Here is a 17,673-nt window from a genome sequence, read left to right on the forward strand (position 1 = left end):
TTCTCCAAATAAAATGTTTGATATTTTTAGTTTTAAGAATTATCTACTGACTTCCCACTGAGGAACATGAAGATCTATGTTTCTACTCTCACTTCTCCTGCATCCATAACCTTCCCAGTTATAATTGTGGTTAGAGCAATATTTAGAGTTTACAATTCCATAGCTTTTTAAATTATGCTCACAACTGAGCCATATAACAACCTATGATTACCTTCTCTGTACAATTTTTTGTTTTCCTTAAAATAATTTGCTTTGTTTTTCATTGATTACTTTTAAATACTTATCATTAATTTGACCCTAAACTCTTGGCCACTTGTCCAAGTCTCCTCTTAACTTGTTCAACTATACTAATTATTCAATCAATTTCACCTTCTCGAAGCCTTCAGAACTGCGTCTACCTGTGTTACAGGGCACACAGGTCCGCTGCCCGCCCCCTTTCAAAAACAAACCACTTGAAAGTCAAATGTTGGTGAACATGGAAGTCGGCTTTTATTCAGGAAAACCAGTGAGCTGAGGAGAGATGTTGGGCTAACCCATCTCTCCAGTAAATCTCAAGGAGAATGTGCAGGCTAAAGCCATCTCAAAGATGCAGATTTACTGAGAGGTTTTTAAAGAGGGGGCTAAGGGGCAGATGGCCAGAAAGCTCAGTTGTTTAGAGTATGGCCTTGTAACCCCAACATCAAGGGTTCGGATCCCAATCCCTGTGCCAGCCAGCTGCCAAAAATAATAATAATAATCGTAAAGAGGAGGCTGAGGAAATGGAACATGGGAAATGAAAAGCAGGAGGGAGGGGATGTGCAAGGGCCATGTGCAAAGTCTCACCAAGACTCCACCTGGTTTCTGCTCCCATCCTTGCTGTTATCTCAGGGTCCTGCTAGGGCAACTTTGGGGTGTCAGTAGCCAGGAATCTTAGCATAGATCTTTATGAGAAATTCCACAGCCTTTCTTACAAGTACAAATAACTTATTTACTCATTTTCCAGGTAAAAACATAACATTTTCCGCCTTTTAGAAATTTTTTTCCAAAATACATTTTTAAAAGTTTTACATAATGTGAGAAATGCCCTCACCCTTCCAATGCGAAAGTATGGACATAGAGACACAAGGTACAGTGAAGCGAGATTTTAATAGCGGCCTTGCAAGTCCGGGTGTCTGTGAATGGGACAGGCAATTATTCCCTAGTACGCAGGTCCCTCCCCCCACTTCCTCATTGGCTGAGTACTATGGGATACACAATCTTCCTGAACAATGCCTAAAATTTATTACCCCCTTGCAAGGAATTCCTTTGTCTGGGGACTCAGGACAAGCTCACAAAAAAGGCCTGCTAAAGCCCTGTGAAGGGAGAAACACCATGGAATGAAGAAAACAGAAGGAGGGCCGGCCCGTGGCTCACTTGGGAGACTGTGGTGCTGATAACACCAAGGCCACGGATTTGGATCCCATATAGGGATGGCTGGTTGCTCACGTGCTGACAACACCAAGTCAAGGGTTAAGATCCCCTTACCGGTCATCTTTAAAAAAGAGAAAAGAAAAAAGAAAAAAAAAAGAAAACAGAAGGAGCTAGCAACTAATTACCATCTCAAGGAGAGCTCTATCTGTTCACAGACCCTCCAGGAATGGGCTGGACCAGTCAGACAACTTTTGGGCTGGGCCTGAATCAGTTAAAACACCCTCAGATCAGTCATTTCTTTTTTTGTTTTTTTAAAGGTGACCAATAAGGGGATCTTATTGAATAAATAAGATAAATAAATATTGAATAAATAAATAAATAAGAATAAATTCTGCAGATTAAATAGTGGTACTGTGTCAGTGTTAATTTCTTGATTCTGGTAACTACTATGACATAAGAAAATAGGCTTTTTAAGAAAAAATACAAGTAATTAAGGGTAGGGAATTGTGTCTACAATTTATTCTCAAAAAGTTTTGGGGGGAAAAAAACCTCTGTGTGTGTGTGTAGAGAAAGAAAGGAAAAATTATAAAGCAAACTTGGTAAAATGTTAACATTTGAGAAATCTCAGTGAAGAGTAAATGGGAAGGGGCTGGCTGGTTAGCTCACTCAGTAGGGCGTGGTGCTGGTGACACCAAGGTAAAGGGTCTGGATCCCCCTACCGGCCAGCCACCAAAAAAAAAAAAAAAGAGAGAGAGTAGATGGGGATTCTTTGTATTATTTTTGCAACTTTTCCGTAAATCTGAAATTATTTTAAGATACATGTGAAAAAAAATACATACCAGCCAGCTGCCAAAAAATAAATAAATAAAATAATACATATAGTATAAATATATTTATGGAACTATTTCAAAAGACAATACTAGGGTTGGCTCATGGCTCACTTGGGAGAGCGTGGTGCTGACAACACCAAGTCAAGGGTTAAGATCCCCTTACCGGTCATCTTTAAAAAAAAAAAAAAAAAAGACAAAAACTATGTTTAGAGATGCATAAGATGCATACACAGTTGATATAAGAATAAAGCAAAGCAAGACAAGTATTTATTATGAAAGTCAGAAGAGTAGTTATCCCAGGAGTGGTGAGGGTACTGTGATCCAATAGAGCATCGGAGAGCCCTTTACGGTGCCAAGGCTGATGCTGGCTGTACAGGGGTTTGCTTAATAAGTCTTTATTAAACTGTACATATAATACTTTTCTGTATCTAAATTATATTTCAAATAAACGTTTATAAAAGAAGAGAATAATTTTAGAGGGAAAAAAATCATAAAATACTAAAAATTTTCCTGTTCCAAAATACTTCAACATTGGGCAACTTCAGCAAAACATGGATTGCTTTCTTTTTTCTGTTTTTTTTTCAAAAAAGATGACCGGTAAGGGAATCTTCATTCTTGACTGTGGATTGCTTTCAACTTTATAAGTTGTTAATAAAAAGATTTTGGTTAAAAACAAGAAAAACAAAGATTTTGGTGAATTGGTGATTTGGTTAATTGTTCATTGCTCATCTTGAGAGTTAACCTGGAGCTAGGCTTGAGGGGGGATAAAAGTCATGGTTACCCAGAAAATAAAAGTAAAAGAGCGACTGTAGTGTTGGAAGCACCCATTACCTTTATGAACAAGAAGCATAAAGAGTAAACAGGGTTCAAGGACAGCTGAGACAAGACACTCTTGTCTGACACTGCCCTGTTCAGCTTCTAGAAAACCACATCTTCACATCTTCTTCTTGTATACTCCAACTCTCTTAGGCTATACTTGCTCGACCTGGTCCCTATTCCTTGAACAACTTCCTTCCTTCCACGTCTGGCCTGACGTTTTTTTTTTTTTTTTTTTTTTTGAAGGAAGGAAGGAAGGAAGGAAAGAAGGAATTAGTTACTCGGAGTTGGCTCCAGAACAGTAAAGAAACTCAAATCTTAGCAATGGTTTGTTATTTTTCCTCTCAATTATTATTATTATTATTATTATTATTTTTTTATTTATTTTTTTCTTTTTTCGTGACCGGCACTCAGCCAGTGAGTGCACTGGCCATTCCTATATAGGATCCGAACCCGCGGCCGCTGGGAGCGTTGCTGCGCTCGCAGCGCAGCACCCTCCCGAGCGCGCCACAGGCTCGGCCCCTGGCCTGACTTTTTAACTGGACTCCCCTGAAAATCTAACCTGCTCCTTGGAGCAGACTCATTCATCATGGTTATTAATCTTTATTTTATTACTTCATTTTGAATAACTCCATTTTTAATGCTGACAGACTCCTTTCAAGAATGGGCTGTCCCACAGATCCATAGACCCAACCTTTCTTTCCAGAAGACTCTCCTCCTTGCAGGCTCCCATCTTAAGCACGTCTTAAACTGGCCTAGGCCCCCTTAGCCACTGACCAGTGATAGAAATTTCAGAATGGGGAAAGCATACAGGATTGCCCTTTGGAAACTCTAGAGTTCCTAGCACAAATTTCAGAAATGTAGCAAACACCCCCATATCCCATATAACACTCCCAGTGAGCACTCCAAATGTGTTATAAAAATATGAGGGTAATGCCCAGCTACCAAAAAAAAAACACACAAAAAAAAACAAGGAGTTTTCAAAAAGTGTATGGAAAATGTGTATTGTGAAAAAAACTATGCATAAACTGTAAAAAATTTTTGTACCAAAATAAACTTGTACTAATTTGTTATTATATTCTGAACAGAATCTAGTTTGTAGTACTAGAATAAGACATCAGTTTAAAAAGATCCCCTCCCAGACTGGACCCCCCCCCACCACAACCAGGCACACTGCACCAGTGCCTTGGGGCCCACCTATGGACCCATGGTAAGGAGCTGGGAACCGGACCCCCCTCCCACAACCAGGCACACTGTGCCAGCGCCTTGGGGCCTGCCTGGGAACCTGGGGCATGGATACCGGGACAAGACCCCCATCCCACAACCAGGCATCCTGTGCCAGTGCCCTGGGGCCCACCCAGGGACCCAGGGTATGGAGCCAAGGTCCAGACCCCCCCTCCCACAACCAGGCACACCAGGCTAGTGCCTTGGGGCCTGCCCAGGGACCCAGGACATGGAGAAGAGGACTGGACCCCATTCCCACAACCAGGCACCCTGTGCCAATGCTTTGGGGCCCACTCAGGGACCCAGGGGAAGGAGAAGGGGACTGGACCCCCCTCCCACAACCAAGCACACCACACCAGTGCCTTGGGGCCTGTGCTGGGACCTTGGGCATGAAGAGGGGGACCAGACCCACCTCCCACAACCAGGGACCCCATGCCAGCACCTCAGGGTCAGTCCGGGGACCTGGAGTATGGAGCCAGGGACCGGACCTTCCTCCCACAACCAGACACCCTATGCTAGTGCCCTGGGGCCCACAAGGGGACCCAGGGTATGGAGGAGGGGACCAGACTCCCCTCCCACAACCAGGCACCCTGTGCCAGCACCTTGGGATCCACCTGGGGATCCAGGGCATGGAGAAGGGGACTGGACCCCCTTCCCACAACCAATCACACTGTGCCAGTGCCTTAGGACCCACTTGGCGACCCAGGGCATGGAACTGGAGATCAGACACTCCACACAACCAGGCACATTGCCAGCACCACAGAGCAGGCCAAAAACATCTCCTCCATGTAGGTGGCCCACTATAGCTATAACGATAACCATGGCTTCCTCAAAGGTGGCTAGATGGCACAACCACTGCACAGATGGTCTGCCAGCCATTGGAGTGAGATGACACAGGAGAGTCACCAGCAGATATAAAGGAAGAAGGAGGATGTCTGTCTCCACAGAGTCTATTCCATAGTGACGGAAGAGACATCTGCTGTATGATAGTATTGGGGGACCTGATCATGCCTCTCAGCATTGGACAGATCATTTGGGCAGCAAATCAACAAAGTAACCATTATTCTTTCAGAGGGAGAGAAGAAATCAAGGGTCATTAGAGGGGGGAGGGGGGGGGAGAGGAAGGAGGATGAGGAGGGATTGGACAAGGGGCATAAAGTATAATTACAATTTGTAACAATATACATGCTAGTAATATTGATTTGATCAACATATCTCAATGTTGAAACCCAAAAATATGTATAATCAATTTTGTTTCAATAAAAATTAAAATAAAATGAATAAATAAATCAAGATCCCCTTCCCATACTGGCCAGCCATCCAAAAAAAGAAAAATGAAAAGAGCCCCTATCAGAACAACATGAATTCTGCTAAAACTGAAGCAAGAACAAACATCAAATTTATGGTGAAACTTGGGTGGAAGAAGGGTAAAATCACGGTGCTTTATGAAAAGTTAATGAAGACAATGCCCCAAAGAAATCAGCAGTTTACAATGAAAATTTTAAACAAGCGGGATCAAGATCCTGAAGCATATCTTCAAAGAATTACAGCAGGAGATGACAGCTGGCTTTATCAGTACGATCCTGAAGACAAAACACAACCAAGCAATGGCGACCAAGATGTGGAGGTGCTCCAGTCAAATCAAAAGAGCACCGTCCAGAGCCAAAGTCATGGCAACAGTTTTTGGGGTGGTCAGGGCATTTTGTTTGACTTTCTGGAGGGCCAAAGAACAATAACATCTGCTTATTATGAGAGTGTTTTGAGAAAATGAGCCAAAGCTTTAGCAGGAAATTGCCCAGGAAAGCTTCACCAGAGAGTCCTCCTCCACCGTGCTCCTGCTCATCAAACAAGGGCAATTTCGTGAGAGTTTTTTTGTTGTTGTTGTTTGTTTTTTTTTAAAGATGACCGGTAAGGGGATCTTAACCCTTGACTTGGTATTGTCAGCACCACGCTCAGCCAGTGAGCGAACCGGCCATCCCTATATGGGATCCGAACCCGTGGCCTTGGTTTTCTCAGCACCGCACTCTCCCGAGTGAGCCACGGGCCGGCCCTTGTGAGAGTTTTGATGGGAAATCATTAGGCCTCCACCTTACAGTCCTGATATAGCTCCTTCTGACTTCTTTTTGTCCTAATCTTAATAAATCTTTAAACGGCACCCATTTTTCTTAAGTTGATAATGTAAAAAAGTCCACATACACATGGTTAAATTCCTAGGACCAACAGTTTTTTACGGATGGACTAAATAGCTGGTATCATTGCTAACAAAAGCGTCTTGAACTTGATGAAGCTTATGTTGAGAAATAAAGTTTATATTTTTTATTTTTATCTTTTAATTCCATTTTTTCACAAACTTTTTTGTTGTTGTTGTTTTGTTTTTTTGGTGGCTGGCTGGTATGGGGATGTGAACCTCTGACCTTGGTGTTATAACACAATTTTTCCACAAACTTTCTGAAATCCTCTCGTAATAACCATATATTGCAAACCAAAAATGCAGGAAATATCACCTAATATATGCTTTTAAGAAAGGCGCTTAATGCCTGAAATATGAACTTTTCCTAAAAATCTGGGCTATCTGATAGTCACAGTTGTGAGAAGCTGATTTATCCCCTGCCTTGTACCTTTCCCCTTCTCTGCAAATTAAAGAATGATAAAATGGGTCTGGACATTTACCTCCGTTGGTTAGAGCTCAGTGTTATAACACCAGGGTCAAGGAACAAGATCCCCATACCAGCCAGCCACGAAAAAAACAAAAAATAGAATAAAATAAAATAAAATGAATGATAACATGCAGTCAGATTGAGACTTTGTGATTAGCAACGTATGCCTAAACACACAAAAAAGAACAAAACAGAAGTTGTCCTTTCCTTAGGTGACACCACTTCTCCAGAAGGGGTTACTGGATTGTGGGGTGTGTGTGTATGGAGAAGATGCTGAAAAAAGGAGGGTAGAATTCTCCTAGCTCGCACCACTACTCCTTCATCCTTCTGTATGATCTCTTGCTTTTGAGGTTCATGTCATCAGCATTCTCCTCCTCAGCTTCATCGTCCACCAACATTCCGTCCATTCCACCATGTTTTTTTTTTTTTTTTTATTTTTTTTATTTTTTTTATTTTATTTTTTTGTCTTTTTCGTGACCGGCACTCAGCCAGTGAGTGCACCACCGGTCATTCCTATGTAGGATCCGAACCTGCGGCGGGAGCATCGCTGCGCTCCCAGCGCAGCACTCTACTGAGTGCGCCACGGGCTCGGCCCATTCATTCCACCATGTTAATGTGTTGTTTGGACACCTAGGTTTGTATCTTCCTTTGCATCATCCTGGCCAGCTTTAATATCTGTGCCTCACCTGTTCTCAATCGCTTCAACTCCAGTGACCTTCCAATCCATAGTAGCCCCACCCGTGACCACGTGAGGGACCTTCCCGCACTGAAACTCTAGCTCCCAGGATTCAGCTCTCCGGCCTATAAACTAACTCCTCTCAGCTTTCCTGCTTTTGCTTCTTTATGCCTGTTTCCTCCATTCTTCCATCTTCCGGATGCTAGAGCCTATTAATCTTTCTTCTTCTTCTTTTTTTTTTTTGACCCTGTCTTGATTATGCATCTTTCCTAACCAGTTTTGGCTTCATGATCACTTAAACCAGGAGTCACAAATTAGAATGCCTCCAAAGGGCCAAGCAGGTAACAAAAATTCAGTAATGCAGGCTCAGCATCGTAGTCTGCTCAGACGGCCATAACAAAATATCACAGACTGGGTGGCTTAATTAAGCAACGTCAGTTCGTTTTCTCACAGTTCTGGAGGCTGCGAAGTCCAAGACCAAGGTTGCCAAAGGGTTAATCTTCTGGTTAAGTTTCAGGACTCTCATCCTGGCTTGCTCTCTGGTGTTTTCTCCCCCTCCCCTTCCCCCTCCCCTTCCCCCCTTCCCTTCCCCCCTTCCCCCTCCCTTCCCCCTTCCCCCCTTCTTCTCCTCCCCCCTCCTCCTTCCTCCTCCTCCTCCTCCTCCTCTTGCTCCTCCTCTTCCTCCTCCTCCTCCTCTTCTCCTTCTCCTTCTCCTTCTTCTTCTTTCCTGGTGTTTCTTCTTGTAGAAAAACTAGTCCTATTGGATCAGGGCCCTACCTTTATGATCTCATTTAACCTTGATTACCTCTATAAAGGCTCTATTTACAAATGCAATCACACTGAGGGTTGGGGTTTCAACATATAAATTTGGTGGGGAGGGGACACAATTCAGTGCACAGCACCCAGGTATTGAAGATATTACAGAGAATAATAGGAACTGTGTCAAACTAGAGAAACACAGCCTGGTCTACAGCTGCCATCCAACCCCAGAAGATACAAGGATACTTCAAAAAGTTCATGGAGAAATAGAGTTAAAAGATAATATGAATCTTTCCATGAACATTTTTTTTTTTTTTTTCGTGACCGGCACTCAGCCAGTGAGTGCACCGGTCAGTCCGAACCTGCGGTGGGAGCGTCGCCACGCTCCCAGCGCAGCACTCTACCGAGTGCGCCACGGGCTCGGCCCTTTCCATGAACATTTTAAGACCCCTCATATTGTCACATAGCAGGGGTTCTTTACATTAATTGTGCCATGAATGCTTTGACAATCTCATAAGGCCTATGAATTCCTTTTTAAAGTTTAAATTCTTAAACATTTTAAATGTATAAAATAAAGCACATACATTCAACAAACTAGAATAGAATGAAGCTTCCTCAACCCAATAAAGAACATCTATGAAAAACCCACAGCTAACAGCATACTTAATGGTGAAAGACTAAAAGTTTTTCTCTTAGGATCAGGAACAAGACAAGGATGTCCACTTTTGCCACTTCTATTCAACATTGTACTGGAATTTCTAGCCAGGGAAATTAGCAAGGAAGAGAAATAAAAGGCACACAAATTGAAGAGAAAGAAATAAAACTATCTTTATGTGCAGATGACATGATCTTGTATGTAGGAAATCCTAAGGAATCCACAAAACTGTGAGCAGTAATAAGTGAGTTCAGCAAAGTTGCAGGATATAAGATTGAAATACAAAAATCAATTGTATTTCTATACAGTAGCAATAAACAATGTGAAAATAAAATTAAGAAAACAATTATATTTATGATATAGCAAAAAACAAACAAACAAAAATTCTGGAATAAATTTAACTGAAGTGCTAGACTTCTTATTTTCAACCATCAAAGGCAAGACGGATATATATTTTTTGGTTACCACACAATCCACAGCAAAAACAAACAGAACAAAACAAACTCTTAGCACTAATAAATTAATTCAGCAAAGTTGCAGGATACAAGATCAACATACAAAAATCAGTTGTATTTCTATACACTAGCCATGAACAATCTAAAAATGAACTTAAGAAAACAATTCTATTTGTGATATTATAAAAAAATGAAATAAAATACTTAGGAATAAATTTAACCAAGGAGATGCAAGATTTATATGCTGAAAACTACAAAACTTTTTGTGTGTGTGTGCTGACCAGTATGGGGATCTAAACCCTGTGACCTTGGTGTTATAAGGCTGCACCCTAACCCACTGAGCTAACTGGCCAGCCCTGCATAGTCTTTTCTACAAATAGTATAGTGCTGGGATAACCAGATACTGACATGCAAAAAAATGAAGTTGAGCCCTTACCTCACACCACATACAAAAATTAACTCAAAAGAGACCTCTTTTTGTAAGACATTTGTTAGAGTGAAAAGCATAAAATTCTTAGAAGAAAACATAGACATAAAAGTTTATGATCTTCAATTAGGTAAGTTCTCTTAGATAGGACACAAATGTTCAACATAGAGCTTCTGTATAACCAACCCCAAATGTCAAAAGCTGCACTAACCTCTCAAATCTTCATTCTCCCTCTGGGTGATAGGTACCCTTCCATCCTTCGTCCTTCCCTTCCATGGGTCACTCAAGCTAAAAACTTGGAAGTCATCTCATCACCCTGTCCCATATCCCACCTCAGTCATCCCACCCTATCAAGTCTACCTTCTAAGTACCTTTTAGTTTTGGCATCTCCTCACTATTCCCCACTGACGTGGCCTTATTTCAGATCCTCGTGATTTCTCACCTGGGTTTCTGCAGTAGCTTCCTAACTGTTCTCCCTGCCTCCAGTCTTGCCCTCTCTGGCAAGATCCATTTTAATATTGCACCCAGGGTAACTTTTCTAAAATGTAAACGTGGCCATATGAGGGTACTTTGAAAGGATCATGGAAAGATAGAATGGAAAGTTAATACAAATCTTCCCATGAACTTTTTATTTATTATTTTTTTATTTTGACAGTTGGCTGGTACAAGGATCCAATCCTAGACCTTGGTGTTATCAGCACCATGCTCTAACCAACTGAGCTAACCAGCCAGCCTCCATGAACTTTGTGCAGTGCAATCGTATCTCTTGCTGACTTAAAACCTCCTAGTGGTGGAGCACACACCTCTCAGCATAACATGCAAGGAGCTCTGCAAGTTGACCCCACCCTTCTACAGATCAGCAGTTCTTAGAGCGTGGCCCCCAGACCATCAGCACTTATTAGTGGGTGCCACTCTGACCCACTAAATCAGAATCTCTAGGGATGGAGCTAAAGAGACTGTTTTAATAAGGGTGTGTGGTTTTTACACATATTAAAGTTGGAGAACCACCATTCCAGATTAATCTCTTCTGCTTTCCTTTTTTGAACTCCACGTTTTACTCACAATAAACTATCAGTTTCTGGAAAGTGGTATGCTATCTCTCACCTTTTGAAATTTGCACATGCTATTCTCGTCCCTGTGCTGCCCTCTAGCTCAGTTTACAATGGAATAAGGATTCCATTGTAATGGCTTTGCCTGTTTTTGTCTATCTTCCCAGGTTCTGTGTGAACCTGAAGGCAGGGACATCATCTTATTTATCATCATATCTTCAGGCCCTTGGCAGTCCCTGGCATGTAGCAGGTGCTCAGTCACTATTTTCTTAATAAACATTGAGAGATTGAGATGGACAGAAACTGAATTGCTAAAAGCAGGCTGCATTCAGCTGCTGGGGTTCATGAGGGAGAACCCAGTAACCTGTTTTTATTACTGAGGAATAAATACAATTAAGGTGTATCTACCTGCATTTGACCACTCTGGCTCTACTACTGAATATCTTTGCTCAATGATCTCTTAACTAAATTGATGACAGTGGGAATAAAAGGAAAGGATAGATATATGACACTGTAAAGGAAAACAAATACAAATAAGCAGGTATGGGGGCAGTCTATACAGCTCAGGATTTCATCTCTTCATATATATATATGTATGTATTCTTACTTTATTTATTTATTTATTTGGGTGGCTGGTCTGCATGGGGATCCAAACCTTTGACCCTGGCGTTAACAACACTGCGTTCTAACCAGCTGAACTAACTAGCCATCCTCTTCCTATATTTTAATCCAGAAGGGCAGAGTCCTAAGGACTGAGCAAGAACCGCATTAGCCAACCTTTATTGAGTGCCTACTATGTGCAGAACTCTCCCTGTGTTAATCTTTACAACAACCTTGGGAGGAAAGTATTACTATTGAGAGAACTGAGGGATAGAGTCAATAAAGATTTGCCTAAGAGCCTGCAGCAGAAACATGGTAAACCCACTGCTGTTGGAACTTGCTGTTTAGTGACTTACATGGCCCCAAACCACATTCCCACCCCTAATGCTCACAGATTGATTGGCACAGTGAGTCTCACTGGCACAGGTGAATGGATCAACCAACTTAAAGAATAGGCCTTTTTGTTAATGGTTCAGGTGTATCATCTTTGACTAGATAATACAAGCCATTTTTATTGTATCATGAAAACTAAATGTTATTGTTGGTACAGTAAAACTTGGGGACAGAATTTGCTTGCCCTCCTAATATAAGCACCCATGGTCACCTGAATTTCCATTACCCTAACTCTCATCACAGTGTATTACAATTACTCGTCGAACATGGAATTTGGCTTTCCTGATGTGCTCCTCCAGCACATCCCCTGGTATGCGGAAGGCACTCCAAATTAGAGCCAGCCTGGGACTAGCTAACCTGCGAGTAGTGCAAGCTTCTTAAATTTGCCTGGTCTGTTTAGTCACCAAGATTTGCTGTGTAAAATACCATATAAGATTCTACGTATGAAAACTTTAAAAAAAAAAAAAAAAAGGAAAAATGAAAAGTTCAAGTTTATTTATTTTTAAAAATTTATTTCAAGTTTACTTTAGATACTGTAGTTTAGAATTGAAACCCCTGTCCTTATCTTGGAACGTCACATTAGATACGTATATGTTTAATTTAGAAAAAAGAGCTTGTAACCGATCTTATCCCCTTTCAATTTTACAAAAATATTTCAGCTAACAATGATCTATTTAGACTTCAGTGCATTGTGTAAAATAAAATGTAGAAGACAATTTCTTTCTCTTTTCTCAAGGAGCTTATGGTTCATTTAAAATGTTAACTTATTTTAATATGTGATACATTGACATGGTTCAAAAGCTTAAAGAAAAAAATTCTCTCACCTCATTTTCCAGCTACTTGTTTCCCCTCCATGGAGTCAACTGGAGTTATTTAATTGTGTATCCTTCCAGACACATGTTTTAAGCATGTAGAGGTACATATGTAAAGACGTTCTTCCTCTCCTTCCTTAGACACGTCATGGATGTTGATACCTTTTTTCCCCCACTTAGCAATATATGTTGGAGACACGCTTTAACAGCACATTAGGTAAATATACATTCCACTGTATATTTGATAATAGACACACAGCAATAATGATAATAACATTAAATACTTAGTTAATAGCTGAACACTATTCTAAGAGTCTTACTTATATTAGCATATTTAATCCTTTCAACAATACTATGAGATAGGTATTATCATCTCCACTTTACAGAGATGGAAACTGGGGTACTGATTGTTTAAATAACTTGCCCAAGGTTACAAAATTACTAAGTGAAGTACAGTACCAGCTACTTAATTTACAGGACTCAGTGTAAAATAAAAATATGGGGCTCCTTGTTCAAAAAGCAAGAAAAAGTTTCATTAAAGATACTAAAATATAAAGCTTTTTCCTTTCTTTTGCAGTCTCTGTCTTCACTTGTCATATTTTTTATTTGCTATCTAATATCATTCAAAGAAAAATGAAAAATTTAGGGCCAGCCCGTGGCTCACTCAGGAGAGTGCGGTGCTCATAACACCAAGGCCACGGGTTCGGATCCCTATATAGGGATGGCTGGTTGGCTCACTGGCTGAGCGTGGTGTTGACAACACCAAGCCAAGGGTTGAGATCCCCTTACTGGTCATCTTTAAAAAAAAAACAAAGAAAAATGAAAAATTTGAATCATTAGCATGTGTTTTACCATCTCTCTTTATATTGTGTAATGCCAGTTTTAAAGAGCATTTAACTTGTGTGTTGCATCACAGAATTGATACAATTTGTATTTTGAAGCTTGTACTTGTAAACATATTTTGCTCTTAACAAGAACACAGGAAACACTGTACAAAACTAACTCAACTGTTTTGATTTCACTTCTTGATATGTGCGCATTCTATCAACACTCTATGTCTTCAGCTTACTGATGCGTAGGGAAAGACTGAAGAGAAAAGTCATTATAGATTGCCTGGTCTTACTTTTCCTTGTGTGTCATCCTGTTCAGCAGAAGTGATTGACTAATACAGAGAAGTAACACAAATAAGAAAGGATGTGATACACTTTCTTGGCCCTTCATGTTTCTTAGGAGTGCTGTTACTTTCTTTCTGGGGTCAAAGCAAGGTCTGGTTCAAATGGAAAGCATGGTCTATCCTTATGTATCTCAGGGCTGTCAGTGTCTGGCTTATTCAGTCATACATATATCACACTTACCTTGTACTCACCTTGAGTCTTTTTTTTTGTGGCTGGCCAGTATGGAATCCAAACCTCACCTTGAATCTTGTTAAATTCCCATGTATCCCGAGTCCACTAGAATTCTGTCTTGGGGGATATCACAAAGGCTATATGCAAACGGGTGACAAAGAAGGGTAACACCTAACGTGCATGTCTCCTCCGCTCATAAACTTGCTTCGTTGTCCCATCGGACTTCACTTACAAAACCCAAGCTCAAAAGCAAAATTATTAAGAATTATTAAGAATTTCAAGATGGCAACAGCAGAGTGCAGTGCCCTTCTGAGCATGGGGCCCTCTGTGTCTAAAGGTGACATGTCCATAAAGCCAATCCTGGTGACAGAGCAGGATTCAAGCCATAATTTGTTTGACTCCTGTAAGACAGTGCATTTAGGTTTTATTTCCTCCTCATCTTTTACGATTACAAATAATGTTTGTTAGAAAACAAACCAACCATTAGCTGTGTATATACAGGGTATCAAAAATTTTGGAAGCGGGGAAAATGTTGATTACACTTTTTCCAGTTTAGTTAATGTTCAATGAAATAATTTTATTTATTTTCTCTGGTTGAGATTCAAGGCTTCTGCTTATGAGCAACTCTGGTAAATAATAGAACAATCAGCCCCACATTTCCACACTTTTCAGAAAATATATCAGAAGGATAAATTCTAGAGCATTAAACAGTAACTGCTACATAGCAGGCACTCAATAAACATTGAAATATTAAATGACTAAATTCCTAGAGGTGAAGTTGCTGAATTAAAGGATATATGCATTTATAATTTTGATGGCTATGCCTAATTACTCCCTGTAGATAGTGGAACAATTTATACACCAGGGATGTGTACCAGTAGCTATTTCCCTACTCCATTGCCAGCACAATGTGAGCAAGCATTACTTATCTTTTTGATCTGTGAGATTAAAAATAATATCTCCATGGAGTTTTAAACGCATGTGTTTCAATAAAGTTGAGCATCTTTGCATTCCTTTAAGAGCCATTTGTATTTTTCTTTTTGTAAAATTTTGTCATATGCTTTGTCCATTTTCCTATATATTTTTAAAAATATTTTTATTGTGTGGGGCCAGCCCGTGGCTCACTCGGGAGAGTGTGGTGCTGAGAACACCAAGGCCACGGGTTCGGATCCCATATAGGGATGGCCGGTTCGCTCACTGGGTGTACAAGGACTGCTGGTCTTTATTGATTTGTAGGAGGTTTTTATAAACAGTGTTTTGGAAATTAGTCCTTTGTAATATGAGTAGCAGAAAATTTTTTTTCTGAGTTTACAATATCTTTAAAGAGACACTGATCCTTCTCTTTAGAGGAATGAAAATGTAACTGGAAGAAATGTAGTATTCTAATTTTGAAATACTTAAATGAAAAACAAGTACCATGGGTTAACCTTCTTTTTTTTTTTCAAGTGTTGCTTCCTCTATCCTTCCAGAATGGGTTACTTTCTTATTGCTCTTAATTTGCTATCACTCATATTATTAATAAAAATAATCATACCAGAAATTTTCATGGAATGTCCTGGAACACAAGATGCCAAATAATGACAATAATGATAGTTAAAAACTGAGCATTTATCTTGTGACAGGCACTTTTAAAATCCATTATATGCATTAACTAATTTAATCCTTACAATAATCCTAAGAGGTAGGTACTATTTTTCACCCCATTTTACAGATATGAAATAAGGAACTGGACTGAAGGTGTTTTCTAGAGCTGGTTTAAGCATAATTAATAAACTCAGAGAAGATTCATAATGGATAAAAGTGTTTTCTTATAATTTGTTTTCCTTCTTGAGAATGAATGATACCCCATCTTGTGCTCCTTTCCCCCCATCATCTCAGATTTGCAGTATACCTCTAGCTTTCTCTTTCTCTGAAGAAGGACAAAATGTATATATTTTTCTTCCAGCCCACACTGATATTCCCTTATTCTTGGTGCCACAGGGATGTCAGACATCTGCAGGCAGGACTGGGAACCAGGCAGTGTTTGGAAGCAGGATAAGGGGAAGAGAGAGACAGGGATGAGGGGGTAAAGGCAGAGTCACAGCCCATGTGGGTGTGTGGAGGGTGGGAATGATGATTGCTCTTGGGTGGGGTTTCTTAACCTGTGGTCCACAGATTAGGAAATCCATGAACTCAAGACAGGAAAAATAATATGCCTTTCTTTTTGCTAAAGTCCTACAGAAAATTCAGTTATGAATGGAGACAACAAAGCACACGAGTATTAGCAGTCCCTGTCATCTTGTCATCAACAGAAATCTCAGGATGTTCCATATTATATTACAGTTGTTGCAGATATCTTAATATAATATTTATGTTTATTTATGACCTCAAAATTATGGTGGTCATTAGGCCTGTCATTAGATTATTTAATACATTAATTAAAAGTACATATATTTCTAGGCTACACTTTAAGAAATATTTTAAAAATATTTTGAAAACCATACTTTAATATAGCTGGTTTCCTTTGAATTTCTATATGTGTTTGTTATGTATTTAAAAACATTCTGACAATAATATGTGTCACCAGATTGCCAAAAGGGTCTATGGCATGAAAAAGTTAAGAACTCCGATTTATGGGTGTTTTCTTGGCTTGTATTCTTATTGTCACACAGAACCTAATGAGGGTCCCTGAAGTGAGCCTCAAGACCTGTGAGGCTCCCATAATTCTATTTTTCTATTTTTCCAGAGACCCTTCCTCCCTAATTTTCATGCCTCTTCAATATTCTGTTTCTCTGTCCTCACTGACCCTCTTTCTGTCGCTTTTCCGTCCTCCTGACTTTAACTGTGGGTGTCTTTTACACTTCTCTTGTGGGGGAGGTGATCCTTTACTGCATCTATGTGGAGGAGCCTGCATCTTCTCTAGTCCAGACTGACCACCCTCTCCCAAGTTCCATAACTCGGGTTATCTCTGGGACTCCTCCACTCGGTTTTAGCCCTGGTATCTAGAACTGAAGATATTAAAAAACCAAGATTCCTTCCTAAACTCCTGAGAGCCGGCCCGTGGCTCACTCGGGAGAGTGTGGTGTTGATAACGTCAAGGCCGCGGGTTCGGATCCCATATAGGGACTGCCGTGGCTCGCTTTGGTGATCGTGGTGCTGACAACACCAAGTCAAGGGTTAAGATCCCCTTACCAGTCATCTTTTAATAAAAATAAACTCACTTTGTTCCAATTTTCTTGGACAACTATCTTGTCTGTCCCCCGGTTTTACAACCTTAGGTTATTAAATTTTTTAAATCAATATATTTTTTGAATTAGACTCTTTATATGGTACAAAAATTATAAGACATGTAGTGAGATGTAGGTCTTCCTCCCACCCGGTCCCCTCCGTACTCAGTTCCCCTCCCAGGGGTAACCAGCGTTACCAGCTCTGAAGGTGATTTTTGGTTTCTTCTTTTATCAGCTACATCTCAAGTCCTTCCCTGTCTGTGAGATGTGTGCCGTTTCCTTTCCAGGCCCTTGTGACCTTATATTTGGTTGACTTTATATATAAATATTTGTGTGTGCGTCTGTGTGTCTGTTTGTATATATTATATATATATATATA

The sequence above is a fragment of the Cynocephalus volans genome, chromosome 16 (genome assembly GCF_027409185.1).
Source record: "Cynocephalus volans isolate mCynVol1 chromosome 16, mCynVol1.pri, whole genome shotgun sequence".
In the NCBI taxonomy this organism is placed as follows: Eukaryota; Metazoa; Chordata; class Mammalia; order Dermoptera; family Cynocephalidae; genus Cynocephalus; species Cynocephalus volans.